Genomic DNA, 14,724 nt, shown 5'->3' with positions numbered 1-14,724 from the left:
TTTGATGCCTGAGTTGTTACTTTAATTTTAGATTATATGTCCTTCATGTCAGGATTCCTCTTGTCTGTCTGTTGGACTATTGGTCAAGTGACATCTGAGAAAAGATGTCACTAAGTCCACATCCTGATTATGGGGGTGTTGCTTTGTATGTTAGTCATCTGTGTGTTTTTCTGCCACGGTCAGGCTCCGCCCAGTGAGTGGAAGTATTTGTGCTTTAAATGCGTGCTGTTTTATTTGCCTCAGCTCCTACAAAGAGCCCTGCTTGACCTGGCAAGCGTTCTCCTTTCTCACATGTCCCGCTTTGTGAGTGTGAGTACTGGCCTTTCTTCAGGACCTTCACACAGTATTGTGAAAGGACCGCAGTGGCTGATTTAAAGCTTGTGGTCAGAGAAGCAGGTGAAGGTCAGGGCAGCAAAGGTCAACCCCGGAACATTCAATTCACTCAGCTTCAATATGCCTGCAGACACAGAGATGGAGCTGTAATGACCATTAGAAGTGGAGCAGTCTGCAGGACGGCCAGCGCACTGTCACACACACATGATTTAGAGCTTTAACAGGCAGTAAGGCCATTTTGTACACTGAAAGAACCCAGGTATTTTAAAGAACCAGTATTGTTCCAAGACATGTTACAACAACTGCACTCATATCCTCCAATAAATACTGTAATATTTCAACTTAGTTTGTAAGTTGATCAACATACATTCTTAATCCTGCACGTCCTAAAAAAAGAATCACGCATCCATCCGTCCTCTACCGCTTTATCCTCCCTCCACAACCCACATAGCTGCACCTAAAACAATGTAGTTTTATCAGTGCAGGAATATTTGAGTGCATGTGTGCTGTGCATTAGGCCCCATCACCAAGAAACCCATACTCTCTGGGACCTGAAACTCTGACTATCTGAGTGAAGTGAACCCAATAGGCTTGTGTTGTTACTATAGCAAAATGTCAGTTGGTTATGTGTAGACGACTGGAATCACTGTAACAGTGTGGACAATCTGCCTCATAAGATCTGATTTGCCTCACAAAAACATTTTGCTTTAAGCTATTATTTTGCACAAGTAAATAACAATATGCAAGGATCCAGAAAAAAAAGAGATTATTGAAGCAAATTGCTGCATTTCTAATTTATTGTTGTTGCAAAGCAGAACCTCTATTGCCCCCTGTGGATTTCTAAGTAATTACCGACTACCCACTCACAGACTTAGTCAGTTACAATATGTGTTGTTTATGTGTTATTTTCTGCAGCTTTTTTCCGGACTGCATCAACGGAGCTAATGTTTGGGACAGACAGACAGATGTAAAACAGATGAAAATTAAGTACAAATGGGCCTTGCACCAGTAACCCAGTACATTTTTTTTTTTCATTTGGTACAAGGAAGTGTGGAGTGTTGCGTGTCAGTTGTGCAAATCGTGAGAGAAGACACAGAGGATTTGCCCTGTTCTTTTATTAATTTTACTGTACTGTTAAGGTGTATGTAAGGTGACCTTGAGTGCTTTGAAAGGCACCTAAAAATAAAATGTAATATTATTATCATTCTTCTTATTATTGTTATTATCATTATTATCATCATTATTATTATTATTATTGTTATTATTATTATTATTATTATTATTAATATTATTATATTGTTATTATCACCACATACATAACAATAAAAAACTGCACTTCTGAAGAGTCGTGTGGAACTGGTAAACTTAATCTGCATTGTGCAAACTCATTTGAGAGTCGTTTGAATGTAAAATACATTTGTTTATGCAGCTCCATCCTCAATGTCCTCTGTCCAATATAATCACTATCTCTGCACTATCCTCTGCAGGTGACCAAACCATCTCAACCTGGCCTCTCTGACTTTATCTCCAACCATCTTCAACCTGAGCTCTTCCTCAAATATGTCCATCCTGGTCCTCCTCATCACCTCCAGCTCCATCGTCTCCTGTCTTTTAGACAGGAGCCATACATCATAACTGGCCACACTACCGCCTTGTAAACCTTTTGCTGCTATAGAATATATGTGATTAAGGCGAAGCAGCATGAAGATTATCCCAGTAAAAGGCTGTGGTGTGGGAGGGATTCCCATTATGCTTCTTGTCACGTTATCGACTGGAGTGAAAGCATGTGTTAAAAAGGCTTTGAGGACCACTGGGGTGTGTGTGTGTGTGTGGGTGTGTGTGTGTGCGCGCGTGTGTGCGCGCGTGTGTGTGCGTGCTTTCAGCCAAATGTTGGCTCAAAGCCATGGTTGTGAGAACTTCAGAGGGCACTTTGAAGGGTAAGACTTTGTTTTAGGGTTAGACTAAGGTGTAGGTTAAGATCAGGGTGAGTGTTTACTGTAATTGAGATGGTCAAAGGGAAAGTTTAAGCTTAAGTCTACGGACAGTGTGTAAAATTTAGCAACAGTGCCACAACTGAAAATGTGTTTACTTTGTCCACTGTGGGCTTTTGTAAAAACAGCCTGACCCAGCTCCTGATATAAATATATGAGGTTCATTCTGGGATCCCAAACTACAGCTATTTATGCAGTTTATATGTACATTTTAACGTGAAAAAATGTTTGTTTTAAAACACAGCAGGGAGTTGATACAATGCTGCCATGCTATTTTGCGATGGCGTTTGAAATTGTTGTTTTTTTCAACAACTCCTGCGTCCATGTGAGCAAAGAACACACATTTTCTCTGTGGACTTTGGTGTAGAAGGGTGAGCAGTTTATGAACTCAGTTTAGAGTCAGAAAAGGCTGTTTGTGTGTGTGTGTGTGTGTGTGTGTGTGTGTGTGTATGCATGAATTAATGGATAAATTAATGAATGAATAGCAGCCAGTGCTGTCAGATTAGTCATGGTTGGAAGTGTTCGTGGGCATGTGTTTTGCATTGGCTGAGACGAGCTGTCAAAGTGAAACTCTTGGTTCTCTGTTGTTTTAGTCTGAGAGGATATAAAAGAGGGCGAGAGTATAAATGGAGGAAGACAGACAGCCCTCCTGCTCTTCCACTCTCTGACGGGCTTTGTGCTTAAGACAAGACAGTAAATGTGTAGGTGTTTGTCACTGACAATAGACCAGAAACACCATCATCTGTCGGTTCAATTACAAACCTACTTGGTAGCACTCACAGAATCCAGCTTTGACTCCTGCTTTTATCAGCGAGTTCAAATGTGGGACTCTGTGAGTTTGATGTTTGTTCTATGGTTCCACTCCAGGTTTAAGAAAGCCAGAATCATGCTATTGCTCAAGTGTAACGGCATGTCACACTACATTGAGGCTGTTCTTGTTTTCCTGAATAAATGTTTCCTGTATTCTCTGAGTGTGCTCCAGTAAAGTGACTGAGAAATAATTATACTGCATGATCATTACAGCATTGCTGAAACAACACATCCAACAGTGACCTAAGACTTTTGCACAGCATAGTAGTAAAGAGTGAAAACAACTCTCTTCTGTTTGGGATTTTTTTTAGGTGTGTCTAAAATTAGTCTCAATGACACGTAGGCCCCATCGTTAGCATAACTCCTCCTCAAACACTGTACTGCCTACAGCTGCTCTCTCAGCTCACCAGAGGGAGCTTCTCGCTGTCATTGGGGGTCCCCACCACCAGAATGGGCTCATGTTTTGTGGTTCATTCACTAAACAATAATACAGTGCAATGTACAGTATTGTACATGTGTTTTCTTGGTCTGTGCTGTCTATCAAATATTTCACAATAAAATAATTATTGAAAATGTGATTGAATTCAGGGAACTCAAACGCTGGAGTGTGTTTTCTTTGAAACCTGTACAGAAAACATTGCCTTTGTCACATATTGACTGACGGTGTTACAGTATCTGCAGTTCCACGGTCGGTGCAGCGCGTGCAGTCATACGTTGAGTACATGTGACTCTGAATGTAGAAAAAAGGCAGTCATGACTCATGGCGGTACCCACATTCTAATCCAGGGGGCAGGAAAGCTGTTTTACAACTGCCATAACAACTAACGCACAAACAAACTCGTGCCAACATGGAGACAGAAGATCATCATTGAGCCGATACAACAAGAAAACAGGCAGAGACTTCACAGAGTGTGTGTGAGTTTTTGCTTTCCTCGCTCACACAGCTCTGCTTCACAGATGCACAGATGCAATATATACTGTATGTTTTAATCCTTAATTATAGTATTATAATGAAATGGACACTTAACAGAAACAGTGAACACAAATCTAAACTATTTTGATGTCGCTGTGGGACATAGTGAGTCTAACATGCCTGGCATGTTAAGCTCGGTCTGAGACCAACAAATCAAGCTTCCCTTGTTTCCATTGCATGGCTCTGTCTTCGTCTCCTTCGGTGTTAATGGCCACTCATTTTGTGGAAGCGTGTGACGTGGAAAGGTTTTTTTATTAGGTCGGAACTGCTGACACCGACGTGGAGAAGCACTTTTGCCCATAATGTGCATTTAATGTATTTAAATTCTTTCCATTAACTTCATTTACGGGAAAGTAATGGCTATACTTCCAGTTTAAGAAGGCTACTTTAGGATTAACCCGGCTTGCCATTCAACATGTTGCTGATCGTTTTTGTTACATGTATTTTTAATTTGCACTGACTGAAAATATGCAAGAGAATTAGCATATAGTTCATGAATATATATATATATATATATGTATATATTTATTATTGTTCTCAGATCTCAGTCATCAGTTTTTGAAACATACAAATACTCTCCTGTTATGTACACATCATGATATATCACACAGTATTGCAATGACTAGAGTATCTCAGAATCACTGTATCGTCATACCATTGTTATCATGGAAAATTGTATTGTAGTGTAGTAGCATCCCCCTTTTTTGGTGCTATGGAAATGGGCACCTTGGTATATAATTATATAATAAATTATATAAATAATGTAGAGATCATTATGAAAAAGGCTAATATATTTATGGGGCTAACATATATGAACAGGTAAAAACTGGTTCAGATCTGCATCATGGTCTGTGTTTCAGTGTTTGCATTGCTGATGCTGCAGCTCACACATTCACCAGCCAGCAGCGACATTCCTGATGCTGGTTTGAACACACTGATAAATGCACTTCATTGTTGACTCTGTGCTGGACCAGCCGTTGTCCATTAACTAAAAATCCATAGTGGCGGGAGTCATATGTGTGTGCAGCCCCTGAATGTTTTCTCTATATCTCATATCACTAATGCTGCATTTATTCACTGATTAGGTGTTTCAGAGACAGACTTGTCATTGGGGCCATAGGTCACTCCAGACTCTGGAGTCTGAACTGGCCAGTTTCAGATAACCTGTCACACCGATAGCTAATATGGGTTGTTGTCAGGAACACATTAAATGAATAAAGTCACTGCTTTCAAAATAATGACAGTGAAACAAAATGTGACATTACTCTTAGACATACAAATATATACCTGCGTAGAGAAATGGTTTATTGTAAATGTAGATGTATTCACATAAGTCCTGCTGTGGTAAAAGAAAACAGCATTTATATTCCGTTGTGGTTTCCCCGTTATTGCCTTGGTTGTGTCACATCAGTTACTGGCGCTCAAAGTAACAAAATGCAGGATTTTGCCACAACTGCCATTAAAATATGTCACAGTAACATGTGTTACTGTCATTCTTTGTTGACAAGCCAATGATATCAGTGGATAACTATGGAGCAGGACTTTAAATGTCTTCTTCAGACCAGGTACAGTATTTGTTTTTGGTTTGATGAGCATTGTATCAATGTGATTCTGAATGACAATAAAGAAAAGTCGAAGATGCCTATGTTATAGCATTTTATACAAATCTGATTGCATTGTTTCATATTTCAAGATCACAGAGACACAAACTAACAAGAACTGTGACACTTCGGCAGTGCTGCTCTCTACCGTCTGCTGTCATATTATTATCGTATTCTGTCATATTCTGTCCTTCGTTCCGAAGCCTGTGTGTCTCACCCTCATCTGTCTGTCTGCTACGTGACTGTGCACTGGCCAGCATGTCCTAGCTAGCGCTAACCAAACAAGCCTCCTAGATGCTAAGGGTGCATCAAAAATGCCTATAAAGCCATGTCCCTCCTTCTTTCTATCTCTAGACCACAACTTCATCATGAAATTCTCTCACGATACAGCAGTAGCACGTCTGCTGAATAAAGATGGCTGCCCCTCAGGATGAAGATGCCACCTTCAAACCTGTAATCACACTTGCAAACAGGATCTTAGACAATCTATGATCGGATATAATTTGATAGATTTTTTATTGCATCACGGCGCCGACACAAAATCTGAAGTTCTACCGTGTCATTGCAAGCGGCTTTGATGGGGTGCCATTCACCCTGTTTGTTTGACTTTAAATCTATAATCCTCCAGAAAATGATTAGTAAATGACAAAGATGAAAAGTGTACATTTTGACCCTCAACATTGAGGAGACGTGATACTTGAGCTAACAAATAAGGGAGCTTTCAATTTAAACTAGGGAAGGAATTATTGAAACAGGTCTTTAAGTGCTATTATTGTAAAATATAAGGGCCAGTATGTGTTTGTGTCGAGAGGCCCATCATTAAGGCTGGATACAAAGGTCCAACACAATACTGTTTGGGGACATACCCAGAGGAAAGCCAGCGCTAAGACACCTGCTTGACAACGTCTTATGCAGCAAGTCATCTTTTGCAATTTGGTGATTTTTCAATGACTCCTAGGTTTTTTTTATGAATGTTTGGTAACTCTTCACAGAGTGAAATTAACGTTATAATTCTAATGGCAAAAACCTTTTTAACTCAAATATGACTGCATACTTTTTTGTGGCATTAACGACAGTGCAGTCACATTTGTGTGGTGTCCTCAGGCAAGAAGACACTTAACCCCTACGTTGCTCTAGCACACATCTGACCGCTGTGCCGGCAGTGTGGTCATAGGTGTGGAAGATTTGAGTGGTCATCAGGACTAGAAAGGTGCTACATAACTAAAGACCACTGCAGGTTAAGTCAGCTGCCACATGGTGTGGAGACTGGACACAGTCAAAGAACTCAATACACAAAGACAATGACCATTGCAGAATCACATACTGTCCACACTTATCGTCAGTGGGTGACATGTTATCAACATCCACTCATGGTCGTTGGGAATTCTGTGGACAATGCTGCAGCTCTGGTTTTGATTTATTGTCTCTCGTTAAAACCTGGCTGCCTCCCTAATCTCTCTGTCAGAGATGGTAACTGATGTGTTTTCTTCTCACTCTCAATGAGGATTAAGGGTTTGCAAATTGTGATTTATTAATATGTTTTTTCAGGTTAAATCCAGTTGATGTGTTTTTAAATCAAATGATGTTCTCACATATGTGGCTTAAAACAATCAAGCTGGCAGTGTGAGAGGCAGCAGGGAGGAATTGATGAGTGGGAGAAGTGAGGAGTGACCTGGAGTGACCTGAAGGGGGGGGGGGCCTTTATTAGCAAGAGGTCGAAAGCAAAGGGGCCTCCACCAACAGAGGCTGCAGCCAGCATCTGCTTTATACAGAACACTAACATTAATCCTACATTTATCTATTTGTCTGTTTGCTTTTGCATCAGTGCTCCCTCCCTCCATCCTTCCATCCATTTGTGTGACTTTCCACGCAGACAGCCATTACTTTGTACAGAGGTCCTATCACCAAGAAAAGCACCATTGATCTTAAACTGAGCTGTCTTTCATCATGAAGGGGAAATACCTTTTAGTATTGTGTTTCTATTACATGCTAACTCTGAATTCCACCTCCATTCACCTACAGGTGTATGGGTAAAGTGTGTCCTCTTCTCTGTGTTCTCTTTATTTCACTGCCATGTCTTTATGGTGTGGATGCCATTGTCATTTAATAGGCTTCTCTACTGGTTAGCCTTGTCTGGGTTTTCTTAAAGATGCTCCTGAAGAGGTCCTTAAAAACACCAGGTCTACAAATGGGGGGTCAAGGAACAACCAAGTAATGACCTTCTGGTGTCCTGACTCCTCACTCTCAGCACTATTGTGTCCTTCAATGACCACATGTTTAATGTAAACTCTTCTGTGTATCAGGTATAATATAACTAAACTAGTTTGTTATTATCATTTAGAAAAGAAATGATGAAGATGCAGGAGATTGATAAAGCTCATCAGCCCTCAGAAGAGGACAAGTCGTCGCTGAAGAATGGATGAGCATAAAATGAACGCTGTATAAGAAATAGTAACGGTTATAGTTATAGTAAGAGAGAGAATAAAGAGAGAGAGGAAGAGGGGAGGGTGAGAGAAAACATTATAAAGTGTGAGTGCTTATAAGGGGAAGGAGGGGGGGCTGCATAATGGCTGTTCCCCCAGCTAAGCGTAACTAAGCGGTGGTTCAGAGTTCAATTGAACCAGCCCTAACTATACGTCTTATTAAAGAAGAAAGTTTTAAGTTTAGCTTTAAATATAAGCGAGATTTTCTGCCTCCCAGACCCAAGTGGGAGCTGAGTCTCTTAGAGACTCTTAGAGACTCTGGGAACCACGAGCAGGTCTCCATTACAGAGTGGTATGATCAATCTGTTTGAGATATGATGGTGACTGACCACGGAGGATTTTAAATAATAATGTGATCTGGCTTTCTAGTCAAGGTTATTTCATTCTTAACATGTGTTAAGTTTGTTAATAAAAAATAAGAGAGAGCAGTATGAGCCATGTCATAATTCACCTTTGAGAAGTATGTTAATAGAACCTGGCCTGAATCTCACTCAGTGATGGGCGGTAACAGAAACCGCTATTTATTCATTCTTGCATGAACGACGGAACGTGCACACATGCTGAGCGCTTAGCTGAAGAAGCAACTGTGGTTTAATCTGTGTAAAAACGCATCATTTAACCTTGCGTGGCTGATGAAGGCATGGTTGTAAACATACATCCTGGACAAACACGGCTGCAACACTTACAGAAGAATAATCGACTGCTGCGTTAATGTCTATGACCGCTGAATATTTTGATTTACAATTGATTTGGTTGAAGACATTGTTATTTCAAGGTTTGGGGAAACTGATGAACAATTTTAACATTTCTCTGGCATTTTAAGGGACAAATTGAGCAGCAGTTAGAGAAAATAATGGGCAGATTAATCAATAGGAATATAAATAATTACTGCCATACCGATTGTGACTGAGTGTGTGACTGAGACAGATGTCATCGTCACTGTTCTCTTCCACTAAAGTAAGGTCTCTTTTAATATGACTACACACAAACGCCAGATTATATTTCAGATCACTTATATGTGTTGGTGGTTCTCAGGATGCCACAATGATGATTTCAACAAATGTTTCAGAAACACATGATGGGGCTGAAGCTTTAATGTGTTATTTTAAACGAGTGCATCAGTGCTGGGGGTCAGGTCAGGACACTTGTGTGTTCAAGTGGCTTCTTTTCATTACTCAGTTTGTATGTTTGCAGATGGTGGGAGTGAAGACAAGCGATGACTCTGTTATTGGACAAGAAATCCTACAATAATAATAATAATGCATTTTATTTACGAGAGTAAAATCACAGGATCACATGGTCTGAGATATATATGTATGTACATATATATATGCATACATATATACATAAAACATTATTGGAACAGCAGGCTGCAGGGAGTGAGGATTCAACACAACTGGTTAGTTTGAAAAAGTAAAATGCAGTTGTTAGTAGATTGCTCAAACAAGAAAATGTGTTTTTCTTGTTGTTGTCATTTTGAATATTATATTTGAAATGTCAAATTGTTTGTTTAACTTGACAACATACAGTCCTAGTGATCTATTTATCTATCTATTTTGAAGGGGGAGCCTGCATCTTTCTAGTCAGTCCAGGACCGAAAATGCTTGTTAAGTCTGCAGTTTATACTGGAGGCCTGTTTGTGATTCCCATGGTCTCGCAGAGCTTATACCAAGCTCCTCTCCTGTGGAATCAGCTCCCACATTTGGTCTCAGCGGCAGACACTCTAAACTTTAATAAAGCTTATAGTTAGGGGCTGCATGGTTCAAGTGAACTCTGAACCATCACTTAGTTATGCTGCCATAGGCCTAGACTGCTGGGGGAACAGCCATTATGCAGCGATCACTCTCTCACACACTCTGTCTGTCTGTCTGTCTGTCGCTCACCACTCACACTTTATCATGACAATAACTTATTTTCTCTCCCTCCCCCTAGTTTGTGCTCTACTTCTCTGAGCAGCTCTGATATATAAAATAGAATTGTATTTAAATAGAATAGACTAGAATACAATTGTATTTGAATAAAATAGAATAGAATAGAATTGTATTTAAACAGAATAGAATAGAACAGAATAGAATAGTATTTAAATAGAACAGAATAGAATAGAATAGAAAATAAAAGAATTGTGTTAAAATAGAATAGAATACTATTTAAATAGAATATAATAGAATAGAATAGTATTTAGATAGAGAATATAATAGTATAGAATTGTTTCTAAATAGAATATAATTGTGTTTAAATAGAATAGAATAAAATAGGGACAATACAGTTAACGTAGCTCCAATAAAAAATAATGCAACTGATGTGCTGTATGTAGAGTTTGTAGCTATTGTCCCTAGTTGGGCTTTACATGAACAGCATCATAATATATACATATATCACCAACAACCATCTTGTTTCCTTTCCTCAAGGACAGAAGACAAATACACCTTTCTTCGACAGTACTATAATAGTGCATTTTTTTCCTCATAGGTTTCACATTCTCTCCTACATACAATCAGTGTGATAGTTTTTCTTAGTAAATGTTGAATTAAAGAATATATAATATATGAATATATTACATGTGTATACAATATTTACAACACTGACATTTAGCATGTGAAATGGTTACTGCAATTTCAATTTTAAACACTGTAGACATTATTAGCTCGTCCAAAAACCAAATGTAACAACTGTCTCACCGTTCATTTAAGTTTATACTTAACCTAATTGATTCATTTTCATGTGCCAGCAACAGGCAGAGATTGAAAGTGAAAGTGTTTCTACAGTAGAGAATTATTATCACATGATGAGAGGTGACATGGTGAAAAAAATGAGCTACAAAAACATTCTATATATTAATTACACACCAGCATTGTGTATGAAAAAGAGGGAGAGCGAGAGAGAGTGTAGCTCTCTGGTTTGCTTCCATGTCTAAGAGAAAAGAATCCGCACAGGAATCTGTTTTCAAATTCTGCTCCACTCTCATTTGTTTATATATTTTAACTCCCAGTGCAATCTTTTGTTTTTCAGCTCCACGTTTTAGCTTCAGTAACATAGCCTCAGCACGCTGTGTTCAAGTAACTATTCTGACGACCAGGGTGTGCTATGCATTGTGCTTTCAGGTGGGTGCTGGTGGGTGCATCGAAACCAAAACATCAACAGAGTTTGACAATTGAAACGATGCAAAAACAGGAATAAACAGAGCAGAGCCAATCACAGCTGACACACCCAGGACACCACTTCAAACAGACAAACAACCATTCACTCTCAGAATCACGGCTATGGTCAATTTAGAGTGTCCATGTAACCTCTGCATGTTTCTGAACTGTGGGAGGAAACCGGTGTACCCAGAGAAGAGACAAAGTCAGTTTTTCTGTCTACTATGAACCAGGAGCAGAGAAATCCAGACTGTCACAGTAGCTGGAAAATTGGACTTTACTTTAAAGGGTTTGATCATTCGTGCATTCACATTTTTCACTTCAAACTGCTTCCCTTTTTTTTCGCCGTTCGCTTTTGTGGTTTTTATCTTGAAATTCTGAAAAATAAAAAGGAAGGAACAACAAAAAATGTGCAAGATTAAAAATGAAAAAAGAATCCACATGTTCGGCATCGGGCAGAATGCCAGCGTACTTGTGATTTATTATCAGAATTTGCTGTTGGCTTCCCGGCGAGCTACAATACTACATCATAAAGGATCAAAGCCACAACTCAATGTCCCCCGTTCACCATGTGTTTCAGTCGCCTCAGTGTGCAAGCACGTCAATTATTAACAGGCAAAGGGCTGATAACAACCACTAAAAGCATTTATTTATTTATTGGCTGTGATCATAAAGCAACTCACCTGTTGGTTGGTTTACAGTAACAGACTCAAATCTATAGGCATCTATTATACAGTATTTGACGTATACAGTTCAAAGAGTGACACATAAGGGCGGGTTATGTATATGTTAAGCTATGTGTATATATATATATGATATATATTTATATATCTATACACATATACATATATAAATATATATATATTTGTAAAATTAATGGATAACAATAATATTTATATTTTAGCATTAAAAATATAATTTGGGTTAAAGAGCCTCTACATAATGGTGTATTAACCATTACAGAAACATAAAACAAAAGAAACATGGATAATTACCAGTTAAATTTAGGTTCTGTGGCTTTGGGTGGTGTCCTAATAAATGTGTTAAGCACTGTATATCTATATGTATAATATATATGAGCTCAGCCACCCTGGAGAGCAAACTCATGTTGCACTGTACGACCTTGTTCTTTATGTCACTACGCACAACTGTCCATTTATTGTAAAGTAAACAAACTGGCAGCACATCTAGATGCTCTGAGTTTTATTTTTATTAATATTATCAACATTTACATGACCAATAATACATCATATTTTACTTGTCAGTAGCTGCTTAGTACTTGATGTTCATGGTGACATTAAGGCCGCTTTCACAACTAAGTTTTCTAAAATCTTGTCCACTGGACTTGCAACATTCAGCCGGTCCGAGTTTGCGTTCACACTTTTGCACTTTAGTGAAACAAACCCAAGGAAGAACATACTCCCCTCCTCGCCTGAGGTGGCGCTGCATCGAGAGTTACTGAAAGAGAAGACAAGACACACAACGAACAAGACAACTCGCGATCATGTGTTGGTTAACGCAGGACAACTTCTGTTCACTCCACATCAGTGCACATACGACACATGTGTGCCCAGCCATGGAAAAACCAGGAACAAGTGGGCTGAGGGGCATTTTGAGTTATTTACAGATTCCAAAAGTGTGATTTCTAAGATTTCCATCAATGTCTAACACGTGGATATATTTGAAAAAGACGTGGCCATTAGAATGAAGACACTCCTCAAACTGCTTTAGGGAGAATTTTAGCCTCAAAGATTTAATTTTTAAGATTTAAAGAGTTAGAAGGATCAAAGATAGATACATATGTCTGATTTCAAATGAAATACAATACAAAAGTTGCTCTGTGTTGTAGTGTGATGGATCAGTCTGTTACGGAATGAGCTGATGATGATGATGATCATGATGTGCTAAATCTCAGCTAGTTGCTAAATCATTAGCATCAATCATCAATCAATCCTTCATATGGAAGGATGTGTCATTCACACATTATTCAAGCACATCAGGTTGGTTTGTCATTCACATTAATAGCAGATGCTCACATGCTCCCGTTACAGCTTATAAGTCGATCATCTGATCAAATACAAGTTAACATTTGCATTTTCAAACGACACTACATTGTAGCCACATAATGTTCTGAAAAAATGTGAATGTGTGAATGGCCAAAGTGTAGTGTCTGGTGTATGTGCCTCTGACATACACACACACCAGCCTCTGCATAATGTTTGCTGCACTAAAGCATTTCACCATTATGTTTTCTTGAGGAAAAAAACACTTTTGCCTGTTGTTCTTTGACATCTCTGCCAGTGCTGCTGCACAATTAACAATTGACCTTGGGATTAATTTGGGGGTTTAAACTTGTCCTGGTTCTGATCGGCAAGTCTCATCGGCAGGTTTAATCTTTCTGGAACATTCACATTCATATACTAACAGGAGAGGACTGCCCTCTCATCTTTGATTTTGCTGCGCTGTTGCTGGAGGGTTGATGATTTTGACACTACATGCATATTAGCGAAAAAGCCACATAGATTCTCATATGACCTTTCTCATTAATGTTGTATCAGATTCAGAACTGCTGGGGAAATAATATATGTGGTGATATTGTGCAAGTATAGTATTTATTGAATCAATAAATACTATATATATAATATATATATAATAATACTATATATATATATAATACTAGAAGAAACGTTTCACTTTTCTTTCAATAATCTGTTGTGCAAATAACATTTTTGCTTTAGCAACATAAATAATCTCAATATTGCTTCATGAGAAAGCAATTTTCAAACAAAATATGAAATGTGCAATTAGTGTCATTTTTTTAAACAATAAATACATTTGGATAACAAAGAATACTTTACCAATATCATTTATTTGCTGTGCAAATAACATTTGTTTGTATTAGCAACACAAATGCTGTCCCCTGCTAATGTTTTGAGACACAACACACAGAGAGGTCTTTGGTGGCATTTTTTCGTCTTGGGTTTTGGTCGCCGTGAATCATTGTTGCGTTCGGCTGACGTTGGCTTGTTGTTAGTTTAGTTTTCTTTTTGCCCCTGTCAGAAACCTCTCTATTCTCCAAACCTTGTCACCAGTGTAGATGTTGTTGTGGTACGTCACTTTAATGAGTCCTGGTCACAGCGAGACCAAAAGTTCCACCTGCTAAACTTTAGTTAGGACTTAAAATAAAAAAATAATTGAAAAAAAACAACTCATATCAGTCACATCAACAGAAATAAAAGAGCTTTTCTTCTAACACCTGTAAATGTGGGCTGGGATGAAGTGTCGTATTACAGTCTGACCCTAAGTAACCATGGATTTATTTTTTTAACAGTGTGGACAAACATGAGGGTTAATGACTGCACCATGTGTGAACAACTCATCAGGCACTAACAGATA

At 38.7% G+C, this 14,724-nt stretch overlaps 2 protein-coding genes across 6 annotated transcripts in view; both read left to right on the top strand.

Annotated features, from left to right (window-relative positions):
* LOC122765370 (plakophilin-4-like) overlaps positions 1-14,724 on the top strand; it is a 555,540-nt gene that overhangs the window by 243,079 nt on the left and 297,737 nt on the right. The window lies entirely within an intron of this gene.
* Positions 1-14,724, top strand: part of zeb2b (zinc finger E-box binding homeobox 2b) — a 78,565-nt gene that overhangs the window by 2,172 nt on the left and 61,669 nt on the right. The gene's annotated exons all lie outside the window — the stretch shown is intronic.

The sequence above is a fragment of the Solea senegalensis genome, linkage group LG2 (assembly GCF_019176455.1).
Source record: "Solea senegalensis isolate Sse05_10M linkage group LG2, IFAPA_SoseM_1, whole genome shotgun sequence".
Lineage (NCBI taxonomy): Eukaryota > Metazoa > Chordata > Actinopteri > Pleuronectiformes > Soleidae > Solea > Solea senegalensis.
The sequence above is the reverse complement of the archived record's forward strand: the minus strand, read 5'-3'. Positions and strand labels throughout refer to the sequence as shown.